Source organism: Athalia rosae, chromosome 2 (genome assembly GCF_917208135.1).
Source record: "Athalia rosae chromosome 2, iyAthRosa1.1, whole genome shotgun sequence".
Taxonomy (NCBI): Eukaryota; Metazoa; Arthropoda; class Insecta; order Hymenoptera; family Athaliidae; genus Athalia; species Athalia rosae.
The window spans coordinates 478,338-501,734 of record NC_064027.1 but is presented as its reverse complement, the minus strand read 5'-3'; the positions used below and the strand labels follow the sequence as shown (position 1 = coordinate 501,734).

Genomic DNA, 23,397 nt, shown 5'->3' with positions numbered 1-23,397 from the left:
TCGCTGTAACGTATAATAATCCGATTTAAGCGTAGGAGAATCAAAGCTGAACGGGTAATTAGTCGGTACGAGGATCAACTAGAGATCTACACCGAAGTTATTTCGTTCTGTAAATATTAACCTCAGCTCCCCAGTTGAAATTCTAATTGTAAGCGTAGCAGAAAGGGATATCACCGGTCGACGATTTTATTCAGATTTAAAAGGTCACTTTTCATCGAAAGAATTACCCATCTGTTACACTGCGAAACGTCGGAAGAAATTTAGTTTGTTTTCCTACATCTGCTGGAATTGAGCGATCGATTGACTCGAATCCGACCAATTGATGGGATTTATTCCAACTGATGAATCAGAAGACGAGACAACGCTGCCTGCGTGGAAAGTATTTTTTGACAATTTCACGACCAGGTCGTACACCGTAGCGAAGATTTACCTTCCTTTACCGGTGGCTGGGAAGGGAAGATTAGCCTAAATATTCCCGTCAGTGAACCGCAGATTTAATAGGAAAGCGACCGACACACCGTGTCCGAATGTCAGCTGTCTGCAGTCCGTTCCTAACTAAGCCCGGCACCCTCTACCGCCCCGGTCCGCACCACCCACTCATCCGGGTTACCGTATACATACGTAAATGTGGCCAAACCGTGGCGGGGTCAGAAGCGAGGCCAGGAGCAGTCCTCTAACCGCAGGGATGGTTTCTATGCAAATGTACTCATAACTCACGAGAATACATCGGCGAGAGAGAAAGCATCGCCGGGTAACGGGATAGGAAATGTATGAAATGGAAAAGAAACTCTACGCAGAAGTTGCAGGGCGTGTCCGTCATCTCAAGATACCTTCCTCTCCTCCACTGTGGCTATTATGTATAGGATCGTCTTTTTTTTCGCTTTCTTCGAATATGGCAGCTACATATCGTGGAGTGGCGGCGAGGAAGAGTGTTTCTGAAACGTGGTTCAACGGCGAGGCGAGTTTATCAAGTGTCCGCGGAACGGAGAACACCAAAATTGCCTTCCCTTCCTTTCCCGCTTTATCTTACCACACCAACACCCTCCAACACTGTTTAAGATATCATCTCTGTAATATATGAACGGGGAACGTCTCTGCTCCGGTAGCTGCGCAAATTAAAGACGTACTCGACCGACTTTGAGGACACCAGCCGGGAGAGACGAAGCACAAATTATTTCGCCCGCGGTTGCGACAATGAGACGTGAAAAGGTCACAAAATGAAGAATCTGAAAAAATTCATACACTTCACTCGATACGATGTCGTAATTATTTTTTGCTGCCAAAACGTCAATTTTCCCCGAGGTTCTCGGATGCTAGCTCGTTACTTTTTGCGAGCCTCGGCCTATCGGAGTCCCTGGACCTGGTTTAGGGCGCGGGCACGTTTATACCGGAGGCTTTGTACCAACGCAAAATTTCAGCGAGTGGATACAGGAGAAGCCGGTTTTGGAACTTGTCCACCCATATGGCGCCCTTTGCTAATTCTGTATTCGACTTTGGTATGCCGGTGGCACTCGATTAGATCTGACTGCTCGTTGCCATGCCTTCTGAAATATCTCCGAATACGCCTGAATATACCCGAATAGATTCCGACCGAACACGGGAGACGTACGCTTCTTTACATCGGCATACGTAACCATACCTACACACGTGCGCGCAGATTATCACTGCAGGCGAAAATACATGCGGGTCGTAGGCCGTTATCTTCACCAACTCTCGTCCCTCCGTTTGAACCGTTCTCAGCTACTGCAACGCACCCGTCGTCGTTCGCTCCAATTACGATGCACCCTTTTGATGGAAACGAGATACCTCGGTGCGGCGGTGAAACGAGAGGGCCGGAAAAAAGGAAAATGTCGCGGTCAATCGCGAAGACACTACGAAGTTGCGGTCGACCGTGCGGCAATTGCATTTGGCCGGGTCCGAGCTTCTGGCTCGAACCGCTGCTGCTAATTTAATGCAGCGGTAATCTACTTAGCTGGACGCTAGCTGAGCGTCGGTTTAGTCGGTGGTTATCACCCACCGACCTTTGCTTCGACCACATCTACACCCCGCGCTACTTCGTTCCCATACTCGAACGCCGCAGCGAAAAAGTCCGTCGCTTCCGATGGAGAATGCCCACGTTTGCTATTACCGAGTAATTCGCAAATTACCTCTTAAATTTTATCACAAGACCTGATTCGATAAATTGCTTTTATGATTGAATCATAAATCAACGAACGGTGTCTCGAAAACCCTGGTATCACCGTATCACTTCCGCCTTTGTACAATCATACTACGTTGGAAGAATTTTGTCGATACCATTTCTTCAACTCTTTTACCTCACTTTTCTTTTATCGGGGCATTAAACTGTAAGAGGTTGAACAGCGACCGGATACTTTGACCCGGTGGTTTTTGATCGGGAATATGAAAGAAAGACAGTACTCTGTAAGGAAGGAAACTCGGAAGTCGGCGAGGCAGGGTGGGGCGGGTGGAGATTTACGAGCATTGTCATTGCAGCCGGAAGGGGAAGTAAATTGGTTCGAGAAGCTTCGAATCACTCCCAACTATACGGGATCAGAAGAGGAGTTTAGGGTTAATTAAAAGAATTTAACGAAACACAGACACTCCTTTTTTCGTTCGTCATAGTAAAAACTCCGAAATAATTTTTCGAGTACCCGACATACCGATATCACACCGATCCTTACTGGTATTTTCCGTTTGGGCGCGCGCGGGATATTTTTCAATTGAGTAAATCAGACAGGGAAAATTTCACAACTGGGCGATGCTACTTTGTGCTCATCGGTTTTCATTGACACTGTATGTAGTTTAATTTCGGGGGCCTGATGGAAACAGTCCGGGAAAATTTCTGCTAAGAGCGTTGAATATATTTTAAATGTCAAATTCATTTCAGCGAATGTTGCAGATACGTGCGATGGAATATCCTGGGGACACGCTATTGAATTCTCGGTCGCTTCACGTCCACGTCTGAAATTGAATCTTTATACCGAGATCTTCATTGAACGCGGTACTTGAGTCGGTTCCCTGATCGTAAAATTTCTTAATTCATTTTATTCCAGGTGTCATGATTTTGCGATGGGACCAGAGAAGTGCTTTTTTTAAAACTGCGTCGGCGTTGAAATAAAACTGCATGGTCTACCTCAGCATTTTACTTTCATGGATCCGTTTACTCGGGAGAACATTTACCCAGTTGATTGGCTTCGAAAACAAAGAATAACCGTCCTGACAGGTAAGACTAGATCGAATATAAAACACATCAGGGGGTCAATAAGATTCGAGTTTTCCTTCAAAATACAAAAAAACTGAAACCATAATTTCTCAGCATAACTTTTAGAATACACGACTCAGCGATGTTCGTGTCTATTAATTTTATTCAGTCGATTAGTCGCCATGCGAATTTATTCGGCTTCTGAAGGAATCTCGTCGGATCTAAATGAATTACCCTTGCAAGCATTCCTGCGGAGATGATGCGCCGGTCGAACGGTTAGGAGACCGAATCCCTTCTAGCTCTTTGAAACCTGTCCAACCACTCGATTCAACTGCGAAACGCTCAAGCTGAACTCAATAAATATCCATCTGGCGGCTGGTGTATTGAAAGTCAAAAGAGTATCGGGCAATAATTTTCAACCAGAAATTAGTATTTTGCTATCGATCCGAGCTCATGTATGAAATTGTTCCGTTTTCAGATTAACTTGCCGAAAATCAGATACCTGACGAATAATTGTTTATATATTTCGGTCATTAGAATCTTGAATCTCTCTGGGTTCCAATGCTTTCGAAATGACTTTCGCCAATCCATCAGTTCACCGTCTTCGCCGTAACTCGATATCCCGCAGAATCTTAACAGCTTCTCGAATACGACGACGACGACGACGACGACGACAGTCTATGCTATGCAATGCACTTCCTTCCAATCTCCATCTATCAAAATCAATCTAGCTGGAAAGTGCACTTAGCCGAAGCTGATGTCGTTGCGATTCAAATAACCTGTCTGCTGCCCACGTAGACGTCTTCCTGTAAAAATCAACTACCATCAAGAGCAAATTTGTGATAATTCATTCGCCCTCGTAACGCCTATGCTAACGATAGACCGAACAGAGAACTCCAAATTTCTCCCCCTTATTTTTCTCATCTTTTCAAACTGAACTCATCGCACGGTCGTTGCTTATTGCCGGACTAGCTGCAAAACTTCCGCAATCATACGTTTCTGCTTTGCGTTTCGGTGCGGGGAAAGGTCAAACTTTGCCCTGTCCAAGGGTAAAAAGATACTTCGTAGGTACGTAGATAAAGCATATTTCGCTGCACTGCTGATACGTAAACGTATAGGGGAACGTTTCGTCTGACGGAAACTAGCGGGTTATTAGCGAGATAGTATCACGTGTGGCCTAGGTGTTCGCAAACTCTATTGGTAAAGTTTTGCCTATTCGTCCCTTCGCTACGTATAGCGGGTACTTACAAGTACCGCTCACACACACCTACATCTGGAGGAGTAGAAATGGATGGATGTAGTACAACCTCGCGCGAAGCGCAAAGCGGGGTGACTCCGGTACACGACGTTTCGGTATGTTCGTGAAGCGGTTTGGTTAGCTCTGGTAAACCTTGGTCCGTGGTTTTGCAGCTGTACGTAAAGAGAATTTCGGGCGACGGTATAGCACGAGTCCCCTTCTTCTTCGAAGAGATAAACTATTTCGGTTTGGCTTTTTCGCCAGAGGATTCGCACGACGTAAATTCAGCGGTGCAAGAAAGCTTAAAATCATCACGAAAAATCAATCCGGTCGGTGGTTGGATCGGCAAAGAAATGCGCGTACTGATGCGCAAAATTGACGAAGGATTAAATCCTGTGTTTGCAAAAGAGTAGAGTATGTAAATACGAAATTAAAGTTGACTCGTTCGAAATATCATTTTTAATCTGTTCGATATGCCGGCTGAAATTTTTCGTTATTGAAACATCAGAAACAAGATACAACACTCGTCATCATATTGGGTTCCAAATGATCCGACAATAATTACAGCGGAGTGAATCGGAAGAGCCATTGATTCAGATTAGCTCAATAACGGATGTGACGGAGAGCAGGAGATGCGGAATCGAGGTACTCGTGATAATTGGAAAACATCTCACCGACCAAAGAGGACCGTGAAAATCGTTTCGTGATAACAATTACCAACACACTTGTGTCTACGCTTTGCCGAACGTGCACAGTTTGCGTATCGTCAACTGAATTTTCGACATGGTAAAAAATTGCAAGGCATAAAAAAACACAGCAAAAGTGTCGGAGATACCGCACGACGTTCGTCTGATGACTATTGACAATTGGCTGCCGCAGCATCGGGCTGTCCCACGTTGAATTCGCAATAGAATATGGACAGGTTTTGATGGCAGGTCGTTCAAAGCGAAAGATCTCCGAGAGCTCGCGGTTCGAGCATCGGGACTCTGTTCTAACGGCGAAGGGTACTCGTGATCCATTTACTGACACAATTGGTCGTTACCTGACTGCACAGCGGAAACTATCTCGATTACCCGGGAGTACAAGATGTACCGAGATGCTCCGTCTATTGACATTCGACTCTGACAACTACCCTCGCGCTGAGGTCGACACATATATATCGGTACGGTACGAGACGTGTATCGACGCCTACCGACCAGCCTTCGACGTCTACATGGTGCTTTGCAATTGCAATTTGAGTGGCTCAGATTTGTTTTCATTTTCCGATATTCTGCGAAATCGGACCGGCGAGAAGAAGCGGAATTGATGCAAGGTAGGGGGATGGTAATAGATTTAAGAACAAGCCCGAGGTTTCGATGAGACGGAAAATGTTCAAAAGAATGACTTCGGTAGAACGAACACCCCGTGGATATAGAGCCTTGCGATTCACTCCGAACAGGGTGATGGAGCGCGGAAGGTGGATGGTGGTACATGCGCTCGAAGGTGCCGACCGATCCGATACAGTCTGTACGTGTGAATCTGTCACGTGTTGGTATGTGTAGCTGAAAAAGAGGATCGTGCGGAAGGAGAAGAGGAGGGCCGACGGCGCGATAATGTCGGGAGCAATCGCAAGGTGATCCACATCTGACTCGGACCGGGGCGATTGGCTCAGCAACGGCGTACGCACTTGATCTCCGTCGATCGTCGATCGAAATCGATAGCCCGACGCAGTCCGGCAGCAGTCGGTCGCTCTTGGTTCTTATTGTTAGTCGTGGAAATTTCATCAGGGATCGGCCGCGTCGAGGTAGGTATTAAAGGTAGGTAGGTGGAAAAGGGATTTACGGGTGAGTTGCTCGGGTCTCAGAGAAACTGCAGAAACTGGTTACTTCGGCTCATTATCGCAGACATTACCATCTAGACTTGGGGATATATCTGTCCAGGTTCCGAAGTCTGGAGATTTCGAAGTGTGGAGAAGGATAAAGGGGGAGGGGTTGGAAACGGTCGGCGGTAGGAGGTGCAGGGAAAGACGATGCCAGATTAAGTACTCCCAACTTTGGATCAGATAGAAGTTACAAATCAAGACCTTGTCTCTTCTCGTGACTTCCCACCGTGTCTACTTTACCCCGCTCACCACTGGGGCTCGCGCCGCTAGCTGGTCGGGCTCCTCGTATCCTTTCCTTTCCAACGGTACTTCTAGCTGATACCAACTTTCGAGTAGGTAGCGTAATTACAAATTTCGCTAATTAAGGATACGCGAAATTACACTGCTTAATTATTTTCTAATTAGCAACAGATTCGTCACTCACCTCATACTCGGGTATACCGGCTTGCTTTCGCACTTTCCGCAACCGTCAACCTTCCATTTCACACTCAATATAATTCGCGCAAACTTGGGGAAAAGAGAGAGATTCCTTTCACTTCCAGAATGACGCAACTTCGATTACTTCGTCATTTTTATTCTAGTGGGAATAAAATGTAAATTATTATTATTATTATCGTTATAATAATAGTGGGAGTTGCGGTGGTACACGAGGTCGACCGCTGCAGTTGGCAGTGATAAATAATGAGTGAGGGCGCATTACCTGTAATCCGAATTAAATCCTTCAACGATAAGTTTATAGTTGGTAGATGGGTAGGTATATACGCAGAGTGGTGGGTACGCGGACGGTGGTTAGCACGGACCGACGGGATTACGAAGTGCTATATCTTCCCTACTTCGGTTTACAATTTGACGAATGCGTTTGCGTTTGATTTTGTGTCCTCGACAAAGCGTAGACCGTACGTTACTCCGATGGTTAGCGATATTTCCACACGCCTCCCATCGTGTATCATATCGACCGTTTAGGAACAAGCTTCAACGATCGACCCACGCAAATTTTACTTCCACTCGTGTTACGATGTTTAATTAACAACAAGTATGGAATATTATTGATTAATTAAAATTATGATACATGTTCGAGTGGGTGTATTTTACCGATAATAATCAACGTCAGGACGAGTTCTTACGTAACTCCGATTTTGATTAATATACTCGCATCTCTATGAAAAATGCGAGCTTCTCTCGCCTGATTGGGATAGGGAAATGCAAATGTATGTACAACTTCCAAAACGTCCACCGACGAGGTTGATGTACCGAGTGAAGTAATCGGTGTGGCACACTGATTATTCCGATCAAAAAATAGAGACGGTAAGAGGCCGAATTAATTATCCCCGTTCGTTCGCGCCAGGGAGATTCCATGATTATTGGGTTGTAAAGTTTGGAAATTTATTTCCACGTGGCTCGCGGCTTATCGCCGTCAACCGGGTGGCTTTGGGATATAGCTGACGGCAAACCGGCAAACCGTTCACCAGACCACCGACCCTCGAAAATGGGCCTTGGAGAAGAGCCAGAGTACGAACACACGCAAGACTTCCTTTTCCACTGCAGTATCACGCGCTCAGCTTGCTAGAAGATACACCGAACTTCTCGTACATACATGCGTATACATAGATGTATTCCGCACACTCGCGACAAACTCTTCTTCGCAAAAACTATAGGGGTGGCGTGAATATATATCACCTTGGAAAAAGTATGCGAGAAAATAAAGTGCAACGCGGGGGCCACCGCGCTACAGGGAAAACGAACGTCATGGAACAGCCCAGATAAAAAAATTTTCCCTTGCAAAAATTATTTCCAACAATAAAATGGAATTTCGTTGTAGTTTGTGAAAATCCGATTCCAGATTCGCGACTGTTTTTTTATTTTTTCATTATTACTATTGTCAGCTTGTTCGCGAAACCGTGCAGCGCGCGAGAGTCGCGAAGTGCGTCGTTAAAAAACGCCGCCGGTGAAAAAAGAACGAACACGTGAAAAAAAAGGAAAAACATCTGTAGCCCCTAACGCGACGATCTCTGACAAATAAAACAAAAAGGGATGGTAGGTAGTGAAAAGCGCAAAGGCAAAGGAAACGTTTCCCCGCGATGAACGAGCTAGTTGACATTACACAAGAATTAAACGTATGTTTAAGTGTAATAAACGTTTGAATTAAGGGCGGAAAATGCCGAGTGCTGCTTCGCTTACTTCAACAGATGTTTTTTGTTTTCCCAGCTCATCATTCGTAATACGTTACCGCAAAAAAAAAGAAAACCATATTTCGTTCGTCAAAAAATAGGTACCATTTGACATAATTCCCATTTTTTATATCCGCTGCTGTTAACCTCGCCATTCATTCCGTACGGATGGAACATTTTTTTCGCGTTTGAATGGTTGTCAAGAGTTATCAGTTCGGCTACTATCGAAAGGGTATCGAAATTTCGCGCGACATTATCGAGGGTCGACAACGCATCGCTGAGATTTTTCCTCTCCCCCACCCAGCTTTGGACGAGAACGATAACTGATATAAATGGGAGGTTGCGACCTCCAACGGCTACTCGAGACCATAATTCTCAATCAGCACATCCCCTCGCACGTTCTAGGTGATCGTATAAACGATCTCGATCCTAGATTAAGACCTACGAGAACCGAAATACCTCACATTATATTAATTCTCATATATCGCTGCGGCGATACTGCGTTATTCGGCCAGAGAAGAAGAGGGACGAGAGAATTCGCGGGATTTACCCGCGAGACATTGTTAGATCATTTTCGAATGGGAATCGGTGTAAATACCTTGGCCAGGTGGAACCGGAGTGTTTTGTTTCGTAGTCTGCAAGTTTGTACGAAGTTCGATATTAAACTTGTGCAATCTACTTTGGCTATGGTTGGTCAGGGTGTTTGGGCGTTTTAAGTCGAACTTCGAAGTACCAGCCGCGGTATGAAACGGGGTTAACGATGGGGCGAGGGAGAGAAAAATAAAGGAAAAAAAGATCAGAGGTAAAACCGGCGTTGATGCACCCTCAGTCGGAGGCAGATATAATACAACGCGTACATATATCGATCGAGAACTCATCCCTTTCGGAGGCAAAGGGGAGGTGTGCTAAGATTTCGGTGTGCCTTCGGGCTCCGCGCGCGAGTGAAGAGGGGGTGAAATGAAAGGAAAAAAAAAAAAAGGTAGAGAACGTGAGGGAGGTAAGGTAAGGTAGGGTCTCAACCTGTACCTCAGTTTCCCCCTATCGCCGGGCGACAAAAGAAAAAACGAATAAGGTAGAAGATAAAGGGGTGCAAAAAGAAAGTGTGAGAGTGGCTGAGAAGGGGGAAAACGCCCTCCCTGCCGCAACGTATAAAACGGGTGCTGGAAGGCAAAGCGAAGGTGATAACTAATAGGGGTGTTTATACCACCGGCTATACGGAAGGGCGCTACCTGCACCTTTGCCGTTGCCGCCGCTGCTGCTGCTGTTCCGCGCACGGAGGGAAAACTATTTCCTGGCTCTTAGAGAGCTTAAAATAACTCTGGATGTTTTATCGAACTGCAATTTCCACTTACAAATTCCTCCCCACGGCTTACTACTCGACTATATCCAGCAGCTGCTGCTACTAGTTCTCTTGCGATATACCTGCTTGGCTCGATGCACTTTTTGCCTCCGGATGTATGCGCTCTGTTCCCTAACTCGGACCGCCGCAGCCACCGCTACGTCGTCATCGATGAGAGAGAGAGAGAGAGAGAGAGGGAGGGAGAGGGAGAGGGTTGAAAGTGTTTTCAGGTAGGGGATAACACGTACTCACCTTCTCGTTCCACCCCCGGAACCATTATGTTGGGTTTTCTTTACCCGAAGTTTTTGTTCGTTGCCCTTCCTTCCTCTCAATGTTTTCGAACCACATACATATGCCGTGGCGCACAAAGCTGATATTTCAACCTTTTCGAGTGATCGTACAGAGAGAATAACGGACAAAGATATATAGCCTCGCGTTTAGATTCACGCAATTATTGTAAACACGATTAGCGATATCGAGGATTAATCTTAAGATGAAAAAAAAAAAAAAAAACACTCCACATCGTATACATAATTTTTTGGAAAATTCTGATTAAACGTGCAAAAGATAAGATTTAGGTGGATGTAGGGCGCGAAATTTGTTTTCGTCCGAAATACCTTGTCTAAAATTTTCTCGTTGTATCAGGATGTGAGGCGTCTCGTTGGCTGTCGAGAGGAAGGCATCGGGGATGCCGGAGCATGAAGTTATCAAATATGCAGCGACTCAGCCACGCGCGTTAAAATTCTGATACGGTACGAGGGGTGAAATATAAGGAAGAATGATGAGAATGGGAAAAGCGTTGTATTGTCTTTTCAGCTAGCAAATAACCTGCAGAGATTCTCCGAGTTACTTTCGTTTCCCGTAACGCTCCTCGACTCGCTCGACGAAGAACGTTTAGTCCGATAGCCCGAGACAATGCGATGACGATACGGTGCGTGCTACGATGGTTGGTTGTACGGACTAACGAGCGGTGTCGTAATCAACAATTAAAATATAACGACGTAAGATGCCAACCACCGCAACACATTGTTACAATATCATACGACGTACGGTGTAGCGCGCGGAAGTGCAGTTAAGTAGCGTATCGAGATCCGCGCGGGTTGAGGCGATCATTAAAAGTGAGAAGGTTTCCTTCTACACTTTCTTCGAATGATGATATTTTCGTTTGCGTATCATGTTCGCTCTCTCCGTACGGTGGGAATGATCGTGGACCAACGTGGGCTACGTACGTCATGTTCCCCTCATTGTTCGATCGCCGATTGCGAGTCGTACGAGTCGTCGTCGTTTTCGTACGAACCGTTATCTCATCGCAAGATTCTTCGCTGGGAGAAATGAGCGCACCGGAGGAATCCGAGTCGATGAATGTGAAAGAATTCTTTCCATAACGCGAATGGGAAATTTGAAAGAAATAGAGCGAAAGGAGGTTCTCGCATCGTCTTCTTAGATGGCTGTTAGGCGACAGGCAAGTAGAGACTTTATTAAGACGTAGTCGCGAGACGGCTAGTTCCGCCCCGGAAACTGCAGGTTGGAGAAAATATAAGATACGAAAATTTCGTTGCTGCTGGTGCCGCTGTTAGCGGGAGAAAAAGGAGAAGGAAAGGGGGGAAAAAGGAGCAGAGTGAGTAACGCAGATTGCAGCAGTTGTCTCTTTGACGCTCTCGTTTTCTCCCATCTGGGTTTGCTCGGATACGTACCGTAGTTACCGCGCTATATCGAATATTCGTTTTCTGAAGATAAAAAGAGAGAGCCGAATCTCGCGGATAGTAAAAGGAGATGAACCGCTGCAGGGACGAGGAAGCGAACGGAACGGGATATACGTAGAAGGCGTCAAGCGTCGCAGTCGTACCTTTTCACCTCGGGCGGAGGGGGCGTCGCGGGTGTCGAGCGCACCGGTGCGAATGAATTCTCGAGCAAACTTTCTGCACCAATTCGAGACGCGAATCAACTTATTCAGCATCCACAATGAGTCTTGTCTAAATGTATATTTACACAGCCTGCTCTCGAAACTCATATACGCGCCCCGATCCGAATATACGGGGCTACGATTATCTCAAATCTGACGAATTAGTTTCACAAATCCAAGGAGAACCGCGGAGCGGGTTTGAAGATCTTACAATTTGACGCGAAACTTTCCCGAGGATATCGCGTGATATAATCGGAATTTTCAACTCGCGACAGTCGAAATTATCGAAGCCTCTAATCCGATTCTCGCTACCACCCCCCCGAGCAGCGTATAAGCAGATAACCGCGGATCGTGCGAATTTCCCAGCACTTTGGTATCGGATAACCGCGGGTGCAGCTGTTGCAGAGTACGTACGTGACACTCGGATGTCAAAGCCTAAAGCTGCAACGCTGCACGGAGCTGGAAATTTGTATTCCGAGAAATTCACCTAGTTACACTTTTACAGCCGGTTTGATATATGGCTTTCAGTCGAGTCGAGAGGGTTGTGTGGAAATACCTAGAGAATGGGGGTGCGGGGCACGCGAATCGCTGTGAGAAGAAAAAAAAAATGAAAATAAAAATAAAAAAAATAAGAAAACGGGCTGCAAAGGATGCTTTTTCTAATTTCGTTCGGAAGATAAATTTCTCACGAGGCAACGGGCGGAACAAGAGCCAATTCCATCTCGAGTTCGTTTCATTTCGCGCACAATTCGCGTGTCGACGGACGCGGTGGCATTTCTTAATACAGGCCATACGTGACGTATTGTATTCTACGAAAGATGAGAGGGGTGGACGCAGAGGGGTTCAGCCCCCCAGCGGGGGCGTCCCGGCTCAACCCCGAGAGTGAGGAATAATTGTAAGTTATGGCATAACATGACGCGAATAGGAGAAGAAAATGAATAATAAATGAAAACGGCAAAAGGAATAAGGAGTGAAAATTTGATATTCATCTTTTTTCGGTCGTATATTTGTTAGGCATATTTCCGTATGATGTAATGTATGATACTTTATGCGATAGAATACCGTACGTTGAAAGGGGATAAAATCATCAACGAAATGAAAATTGGAGCGTGGGATACCTGTCAATTTTAATCAAAGATTTCGAAGATTTTTTTTTTTAATTTTGGTCAAGATTAATTTTGACGGTAAAATGAAATAGCGAATCTCTATGTACGCGGCGCAATTATACCTATATTCATCTACACCGTACAGAGGTACATGCATAAATGTATTTTCTACCGCGAGGGTCGATAGACTTTTATCAGGTTTATATAGGGCAAAATGCGTGACCAAAATACGTCCAGAGGGATTTAAGCTGTAAGCTGAAAAGCGTAAATTAGATTACGTTTCAATATACATTTCATCCGCGTTTCTAAGGCGTCGCGTCAAGTTTAAAGATCAATTTCACGCTTTTTTCGGACGCCGAGAACCGAACGTTGGTAAAATGCGAATTTTGAAAAATTCGCGAAACAAGTAACACGCGTCACGGTATCTCGATCGTTTTATTCCAAGTTCCAGGGAAGAACAATAAACACTCCTCTGGAATTTCATACTCTAATTGATTTAATTCACATTTTTTTCTCGTTATTCTTGCGTCTCCATAGAATTCCATGATGTGGATTTCTCGATAACAAAGGAATGGAGAGATAGAAGGGTTGGGTATATTTTTCAGGTGTCCATATTATTATAACCGGAAAGTGCACCGAGAGAAAAAACAGAAGACCGCTAAAAGTTTCGCTCTGTCTAGGAGCATACGTGTAAGATGAACGCGGCTATTCGTTGCGTCTGTCCACATCTCGTCTAAGAGTCAAAAATAAAGACAAGAGATAGCTGGAGAAACGTACAGAGATGGTACATACTGCACAATATGTCTGTACGTACATACGTTGTACATGATTCGTGGGATACCTTATAACGGTGGGCAGACGGGATCGCTGTAGTTTATATGTTCTTGGCATTCCAGGAATTATTGAGAGGATAACACGAGCGAACCAGCCCTAAGCAAGCGTAATTATTCTGAACAGTCACCCATCTTCACCGACACTGCCAACCCCAACCAACGTCCGCGGTACGCTCTACGTGCTTTCTACGCACATTTCGTTGAGGCAGGTGAAGGCATGTACAAAATCCTATGTATACCAGCCTAGATAAACAGACTTCCGTACATACGTATGTATAATGCGTTGACAGCGATCAACTCTCAGTTCTCGTGGGTGGACATAGGCTTTATGTATAATTTCCTTTTTGCTAGAGTGGTGAGCCTTACAAACATATATGTATTTCGAATACGGAAATTTTCAAGAATCTGTAAGAAAGTCCAAGTGTTCTGTATCCATACGATTGTTTTTAGGAGAAAAGAGGATAAAAAATAATTAGAAAATCGACGTTCGTGGTGACTGATTATACTTGGGATTTTTCAATAACAAGAAGTATGGTATCCACTTTACGAAGAAATTAAAAAAAAAAAAATCATAATCACGATGACGTTGAACATTTTTCAAACATATCATTGATTCATTCACACATATAGGAATTATAAAAGTAGGAGTACGGCGTCGATCGGCGTCGTGCTTTGCTCGGCTAAAGATAGTCGCCAGTAAACACTTGTTCCATGTCAAATCAAACGGACGAAGGTCAACTTCTCGTTGTACATATATCGAGCCATAACAAGACCGAGGACCGGGCGGAGATTCCAACCAAAAAAAAAAAACGTAGGCATGCCTGTGAAGTCACCCAATAATCTCCCTGTAATTTTCCATACAAAAAATGACGAGGAATCGATTTGATAGATAGATGTACGCAATGAACGAATAGAAGAGCTGTGTTCACCTGGTACAGTTAATTTTTTTATCCACGTCGTGTAAATTAATTTATTATGGCTGTATACTACGGTCTACGACAGCGGGGATCACCCACCCCTCTTCATCTGACAACCCTTTCTTGCGACAGCGTAACGGTTGAGTGCAAAAAAATGATCCCGTCTGCCGCAGAGCTGCGCCAACTAGGTGAGGGTGTGAGGTACGGCATCGTAGGTACACGGTTCAAAAACGATGTGTGGGCGTCGGTCAGTGTCGGGAAAACACCAAGAATCAGAAAAGACTTTCAAGTACAATGTACAGGGCGAGTCACCGGAGGTGTCCGATAACCGATCTATCGCGTTGCTATTTTCTTCCGTGGATTCCCTCGCTGTTCATTGGCTATGGAAGCGAGACATGACGTCGATTAGTCCCCGCCTATTCGGACACCGATGTTGACTCGCCCTGTATAAGAAACGTCAAATCCAATCTACAAATTGCGTGGAATTGCCGATGTCGCGATCTTTACTGTATAGCCTTTGCAGTGAAGTGTGATGAATGTTTCTTGTTTCTCCTGACCAAAGAAAATAGATTAAATTTGTGAGGATTTTTGGAAAAAGTTGCACATTTCGTGCACTGTACAGAAGAAAGAATTTTCGGAGGATTTCCGAAAAATGTACAGAAAAGTTATTCGCGGTTCGAACTTTTCTAATACAAAAGCGATCGGTTCAAATTTGCGGCGTGATATCGTAGCAGGTAGCGCGTATGGCATTCCGAGAGTGAATTACTTGCCATAGAGGGTAGTAGAATAGGTATTTCGTGGAAAGCGATTCCTGAAATTCTAGTCGGTGGATAAAATTGGAAAGCTTATGCACTGCGGATATAATGAAGATTCGGTAATGAATGTTAGTCATTTTGTACGGACACCGCATTACGCTGTGTGGAACACCACCTTGTTGCAGAGGGTATGAGTCTGATACAAGGATCTACCGAAGGAAAAAAAAAGATGAATCATTTTATCGGTTCGTGATTCGATCGGATGTCCTGCAGTCAGAGATGCAGGGATGGAACATCTCAAAGTACGTCATACCCCGGTCGTGTTGCATCGATGTTTACCGATAAAAACTTGGGAATTTGTAAATAACCTAACGCGAATAATAACGTACGTCGGATGCACGTACACGAAAAGTTAGATGTCAAGGTTTGAACTTTCCAGATCAAACGTTCAAATTTAATATCGCGGAGTGGATGGATGGATGTTCGTTGCAAGTATGGGTATACGTATGTATAATATGTCAGGTATGCAATATGCGTACGCACGTAGAGCTCCAACTACCGGCTCACCAAATGAGCACTTACACCAACTCTGCAGCACACATGGCCGCTCTTCCTGCAAGCTTCGAATATTTTCTTCTTTTTCTCAGATTCATTTCCGCTCCCCGATACATTCGATATGATATACTCTGGCGTTTTCATTAGCTTTGACTTATTTGCATAATACCGCTTGAGAGCGAGAAAAAAAAAAAAAACAGATCAGAAAAGTGAAACGATTGCCGAGACTAAAAATGATAACTTTTATACCATATGGTATTCCGATTACCCCATCAATTTCGGGTCGAATTCGACTAATATCGCCGTGAAGTAAAAAAGACGTCTTCCGCATTTTCAAGGGTTGAAATGATTTTCAAGCAAAGAATCTTGAAAAATACATCGCGGCGGTGAAGCCATGTAGTTCTTTTACGGGGATAAAATTATAATTAATTAACATACTTTTACATTAGGGGAGTAGGATGCTTTCAAACCTGATGTCATCTCGAGGATCTTGAGGGGCGATGGAAACCCATAAGCACCGGTGTTAGTTGAAAGGATTTCTGTTTTCTTTCTTCTCTCACGGTTAATGTGATTAAGGGAGAAACGATAAAAATAAAAATCACCGGCGGACTCGCTCCATGTACAGGACCTACGTTTTAGCGACTGACTTTTGAAAAATCTTTGGACTGGAAACATCGAGGATAACGGTGCATCGGACACAATATATAGACGATGAAAACTTTTTTTTCGAGCGGCGTGTTCGCAAAACGCTTTCAAATGGGCACGAGAGCTGAGATATCCGCCACCAGCTGTCTACCGGGGTCTAATAAATTACATATTTTCAGATTTAATTAAAAATCTTAAACGGCGTGTAACAGTCGACCCCGACCTGGTCTCGCCTGTTGAGTTTGTTCGCCGACTCGCTGAACATTCAAATTCCATCTCTCTCTCTTTTTTTTTTTACCACTCAAAGCTAAATACAGGAAAAAATTAGACGAATAAGAAGAATATTCAGCTCTCGTTTCCTGGAGCCTGTATATTAGGTGTTATTTTTAGTGTACGTGTACGCGATTGTACGTCTTCCCAATTTATTCCTCGAGGTGTCGGCACATTTTAGCGTCCATTTTATCCGTCGACGCTTCTTTAACAGGCTTCCGATAATTTCGAAGATAAAAGAAAAAATAAAAATCAAATTCGAAGCCACTGGATTTATAAATCATTCGACACCGTCCACTCGACGTACGCAAATTAGCGGACGTTACTTGGAATTTTTCAAATTGACACATTCGTAGGCGTGATGTACGAGAAACTAACAAAGGTTCGTAACGACTCGTGACATATCAACTCGCTGAAAGCATTATACGAGATCTGGAATAAATGTCCCAAAAAAAAAAAAAAAAACTCACACACGTACATGAACACATGTAGGTATTTGTTTTAATTTTTTCCCATTATTTCGAAGCGATTTGAAGATTTTTATCTTCCGTTGAGGTGATTCAAATGAATCGTTGTACGAATTAAAATTCAAAATTAATATACCTCGCGATAATGCGGCTTAGCCGTTGGCAGTGCCGTGGTTACGCTTCGCGGGAATTCACTGCGATCGCTTACCTGAAACAAAGTAAAAAATTGATGATTAAAATTTGCTATTGAAATGGAACAATAGTTCTTATCTCATACCGCACCGCTAAATGAACAGTAGGTGACAGATTCAATTCGACTGCCGAGTTTCAATTTCTCGCAAATCACATATTTATAGTGCGGATTATTTTTTTTTTTGCGATCAAATAATTAACCCCGACGCTAATAATTCTGGGATCCTTTTAATCCGGGGGATAATTATAGTTTATGGATCTCATTAGCCGGTTCGGAGAGGGATGAAAATAAAAGAATAACGAGGAAGGATCCGCCGTTCGAGGGTTATTGAACAAAAACGGAAGGGAAAGAGATTGGAAAAAAAGTATAACAAAATCGATTGAGAGGAAGTCGCCGCGTCGCCATTTGAATACTACAAAGAAGGGTGGAAAGATCGAAGCCGTCGCATCCGCGTCCCGATGACTGCATCATCACCGGGGCGTAATTAGCCCGCGTGGTAACCGGGAAACGACTCATGCCGAACAAAGAAGAAAAACAGAAGAAAATGAAAAAGAAGAGGAAGCCATCTTCCCCGTAGTTGTGTTCATCCCACCTTTAATCGTTCTCTCGGTTCTCTCGTTCCTAGGGGGAAAAGCGGATAGGCGAATGAAAAAACAAAGGAAATGAAAGAGAAAAAGAAGGAAGGAGAACGGAAAGCGATATATATCTATATATCCGTGTACCCATAAAGGAGGAAAGCACCTGGACCCATTAATAAACTGCTGAACTGAGAGTTTCTTAAGCAGACGGATTAAGCCTCGGTTCGGTTCACTTCTACACTCATTTCTTTTCGTTATCTTTCCTCTTTCATTCTTCTACTTTTACCTCGTTTCGAATGCGCACCACTTTCGAACTCTCCTAGGCTGTGACGGACCCTTTACTCGCGAGACCAGCTTTGCCCTACCGCGTTCGATCGCTTTGAACTCCTATAAGGAGTGTCAAAGTGTGTCTGTGTTAAAAATTTCACCGGCCGACTCCGTCTGGGTCGATCAATTTGCAAGAAACACATACATATCCAACGTGTGTCCACATTGCCACGAAGACACGATAACGGACGAGAAAAAGGAAGAGATAGAATTAAAGATACAGAGAATTTGAGGCAGAAAATCGCAAAGTTGCACAACGTTGAAATAAAGGGTAAAAATCCTTGGGGCACAATGAGATATTTTGAGGGTTTCGGAGCTGAATAAGTAGGTACTTACGATTAGATTTTTCTCACGTGGCTGTATATACCGGGTGAGTCACCGGGTACAAGCTCCGAGAATAGGGGGAGCTCAATTCGGACTTTCTTATCCATTTATCACGTGATAGGCTTAAAACGAATGACAGAAGCGGGGACGGCCGAGTCGCGAATAGCGTACTAAATGAGTAGAGAAGTCGAGCATCTGTCAAATCACACTCCCCCCGTTCTGCGATTTTGCATGGGAATTACTCACCCTGCGTAGTTAGCGCGGTTGGAGCAGCTCGGCAATACCATGACATATCGTTTTACGTTGCTCAATGCAACGGACGACGACGCCGACAACTACGACAAAATGCCAAAGAATCTTATCGAGATAAAAGTCCATGTCGAGTGTCAAACCTTCGTCTGTTCTTTCGGATTTCCTTTTTCATTTCAAACTTTTCATCGTCAGATATATTTTTATTTTATTTTATTACATTCGTTTTTTTTGTTCTCTATTCACATTCTGCGTCGAAAAAATAAACTTTTTTACTTTCGCATTCTTGAAAAAATAAAAAAATATATATAAGAAAAAAGTTTTTCGTCCATTCGTCCCCCAGAGTCTGATATATATGTACGAGAGAAGACTTTCTTCGCACTCGTTCTCTTCATCTTATATCAGTTCTTTCGTTACCTTTTCTCGCAAATAACGTAACGACGATAGAGCGATATCAATTTGTACATCAGGTTACGAACGTTAAATTATTTATTTCCTAACATGGAATCTATCCATCCCACGGTTGGTTAGCGAATAAACTACCCGATAAGAATCGATAAAAATTTTGTTCGCTGTAACGGAGGATTTATAAGCGTGCGCTGAATTCCGAGCCTGCAGTAGTGAAAATGATTAAGTGGAATAAAAATAAAGACGAGAGAAAAGAAAATAAGAAAGGACGAGAACAAAAAAACATATACAGTCCGCAAAAGTTTGCGATCATAAAATTTTTACGCGGTTCGGAGAGACTGGTATCCCGTATCCGTATTATACTCTACCTTTACGGGCGGGTAGGATAATAATATCGGCATTAGATCATACTGCGTCAGACGTTGCGTCATTTTGCGCTTTATCCCGTTCATAGAATTTGGAAAGAAGTGAAAAACAAAGATCATTACCCGATTGTTAAGTTGCTGCGCCGCATATATGATAATAGTCAAAAAAAAGAAAAAAAATTTGGTGATCCCGCAGGTTTCTCGGGCGAGTAAAAAATGCCCGTAACTATCCACCCGATCGGTTGTACGGCGTTAACTTCACACGACTGTAAGCTCAACTTCCCAAATTACCAAACCTCCCTTCTTCAGCAGGCGCATAATCACTTGAAGATATCCAGAACGGAAGTTTATCACTTAGGGAGGGTCTATCAATACCGCTTAATCGCTCGGCGAGTCACTTTGCTAAAAGTTTGCAGCGGGCGATGGTGTTACTGCTGTTACTTTCTGCAGCGGAGCCACTGAATAGCAAGGGTTGAAACAGGACGCCTAATGGATGCGTCCTAGTCTTTTAAAATGACATCCTATTTGAAACCGGTTGATCCAATCTACGTCGCTACTTTTAGGTATGCGTTCATTCGCGGGAAACTTTTAATATCGCACCGACTCATCTTTTTTTATTCCATCTGTGTGGCAAATCAAAGAAACCAGACACGATCGGGCACTATCTTCCGAACAATAGCGAGGAAGACGACACTTTCCTACACTTTCGATCTTGTGTCATTACAGAGATATTGATCACGAGTTCACGCGCCTATACATCTAGCTTTTTTCTTCTCTCAACTTTGTTCAGAAAGTAAGTGGAACTTTTTTCTCTATGTTAATATCCAAACTGTTTTCATTACGGCCCTTCGAACCGCGGATAGATATTTGGTTATTGATCTTTTTCCTCCGAGTAGACCGACGAAGATTACTCCCTCACTTCAAACCATCAATCTGTGCATAAAAACGTGATGGATTTTTTATTACACTTGAAGGTGAGAGGAAATAACAATAATTAGAAGCTAATAAATATCGCAAAAAATTCACGTGAAAGACTTGCAGATAATTAGCATTCGCACTGAACGGCGCAGTTGAAATTTGGAAATTTTAGCGCGATGCTTTTAGATATAACACGACCGAGTGGTGGTACCGGAACCATTCGAGTCCGGACAAATCCTCGCCGGCTAAGGAACACCGATCCGTGTGGTTTTCGACGGTGGGTAGATATAAGGTATAGGATCGTATGACTGCGGTGGGTGGGGCGAAACCTAAGCTTCTAAAAGCCGGAAATATGTATACCAAAACGTCGGGAGGAATACTCTCCGAAGGGTATCATCGTCGAAACATCTGAAAAGCTATGCGATCGACCGATCGATGTGTAGCTATTCGGATGATTCGAGTGCAATGAAAAGTTCGGATTGCCCGGATGACAAAACTGGACCCGCCCGCAACTTTTCATTCTGCCGAGTTGAGATTCATCGATCAATTATGAATTAATTAACCGCGAGCAAAGTCATATTCAGTGTTCAGGAAAATTCCATTAGCGTGTTCTAGAGTCGTATATCTTTGTCAGAAATGACACCAAAAACCAGTTTCCGGTAAAACCGCCATTTATGTACCATTTCTTTGTTGATTGTCGACGCGAAAGAGATATTTCAATATTCAAGGGAGAAGGTGGATAGTTGTCGAATTGGTAAATCACTAATTCACCTCATACGTATAAGAGCGAACACGTATCATTTCCTTTGTACGATCGTGACAAAAATTCGTCGTCCCGTGTACGTATCTATAACACGGGCAGACCAGAAGGCCGCAACGAGCTTCGAAACTAATTTATACGTAGGATACCGAATAAAACTCACCCCTTAACGGACGTTGACGGTAAGGTTTGAAGTTCTGCGTATAAGAGAATTGGAGTATAAAAAAGTGGCGTGGTCTTTTCGTAACTTACGGCAAGAATGGGAGAATTCTTTCGAAGCCAACGCTATTTTCGAAGAGAATCCGCTTCAATATACTTCCGAAGTCTCGATTACCTTACCCGGCCTTCAAAGCAGCCCGGCGACAACCACCTCCGAAATGCCAATTTAGGCAGGAAAGACTGTCAAATTCTCTTCTTCTGGTTATAGTGGAGAGTTCATTTTATTGTGTTTCCCGAGGAGAGCACCACCCCAAGCTTCGCAACGATTCAGAAAGAGAGAGAGAGAGAGAGAGAGAGAGAGCGAGAGTGTCTCGGCGGTGTGAAGATGGTTAGATACATTCCTCGCGTCTCTGTAAGCACCTTAATATCCTGAATTTTGTCGAAACGGCAGACGACACAAGGGGGGTGGGGACGAACGGATAAGAGAAGAAAACAGAGGAGAGGGATAATTGGATTTTAAGCATATGACCCGCCTGGGACACGGCAGTAAATCTCGACATTTGGTACATTGAGCTTGTTAGAGACGTCCGGAGGGGAATTTCTGAGCAGACAGAATTTGTACGAAACTGAGCAGCCTGAGCTGAAAATTGATTAACGCGGTCGTTGAGATGCATCGACTCGATCGGCGAGAGCGATAACTTACATAAAGTGGGCGAATTATCCGCCCAAGTTGGTAAACAAAAATAGATCTCGGGCGAAATTTCTCCTCAGCTCGATTCGATCCCGACACTCGGATTGCGCGGGACGAGGCGACGATAAGACACCTGTGAAAATAAGACGAGCAAACCTCCGTAGGTACGGTGCACTCTCGGATGCAAATTGTAGTTATAGACAAAGCGCGAGCGACTGAATGGATTCAGATGCCTCAATCTAGATGAGGTTCTACTTTGCGAGGTATATACATATGCATACTGTATACATATACTCGTAATATATACATTTATGTACACGACGCGCATTGTAGTTCGACGGCGGCACGAGGCCTTGGGTGGCTGCCTTTCTCCCTCCCTCTTCCCCCCATCCCTCTCCTGTTTCTATTTTCTTAGAATTGCAGTCTAGCCCGGTATTAACCGTGGTGTCGGAAACTCTTGATGAAAAGATCCGCGTCTATTTCGGTCGATACGGTACAAACGAAAGAAATCTCGAAAAATACCCAGCTGTGCAGCAGTTGCGGGTTGTTTTTGCTAAACTTGAGAGAGTACGGCGGAAGAGTTTCGCTCTGTAAAAGTGCAGCAAAGGAGGAAAAAAAAAAGGGAAACGCAAAGAGTGAAAAAGAAGGATTCCACCGGAGCCGTCATACGCCGGGAGCCCCAAAGCTTGCGAGTGCATCGGGACTGCGAGCGAGGAGACGGACGAGTCGCCGAGAGTCGATTGAAACTATAAACGCGCATCTCGCAGAATGCAATTGAACGTAGTCGCGTAAAACCTGATTCTTATGTAACAAGTTGAGAGCTCTCTTCTCTTACACCCGAGAACCGGGAGTGGAGGTTGGTTCTATGCCATCTGCTTTCCATTCCATTCGTAACGAAAACCAGCTTCGTAGGAATAATTCAGATAGAAATCGAACGGCGTAATTTAAATTGGCCAGCTCTCTTCCTCCGCTACGGCCGCAGCCCCAACGGTTATTGTCGTCACGGCTATGAGCCGGCGCAATCTTTTATGGCCAAGATATATAAAATAATCAGAAAACTACTTTCTTCATCTCATTCCCATCAAGTTCAACTAACCGAGAAATTACTTTGTAGGGACTTCAATTTTTAAACTTCCAAAGCAGCCGATGTCGAATTACCTAATATAC

The 23,397-nt window shown here is 44.1% G+C and overlaps 1 protein-coding gene across 1 annotated transcript in view; it reads right to left on the bottom strand.

The window, feature by feature from the left end:
* LOC105691506 (polypeptide N-acetylgalactosaminyltransferase 2) overlaps window positions 1–23,397 on the bottom strand; it is a 126,164-nt gene that overhangs the window by 34,086 nt on the left and 68,681 nt on the right. The window lies entirely within an intron of this gene.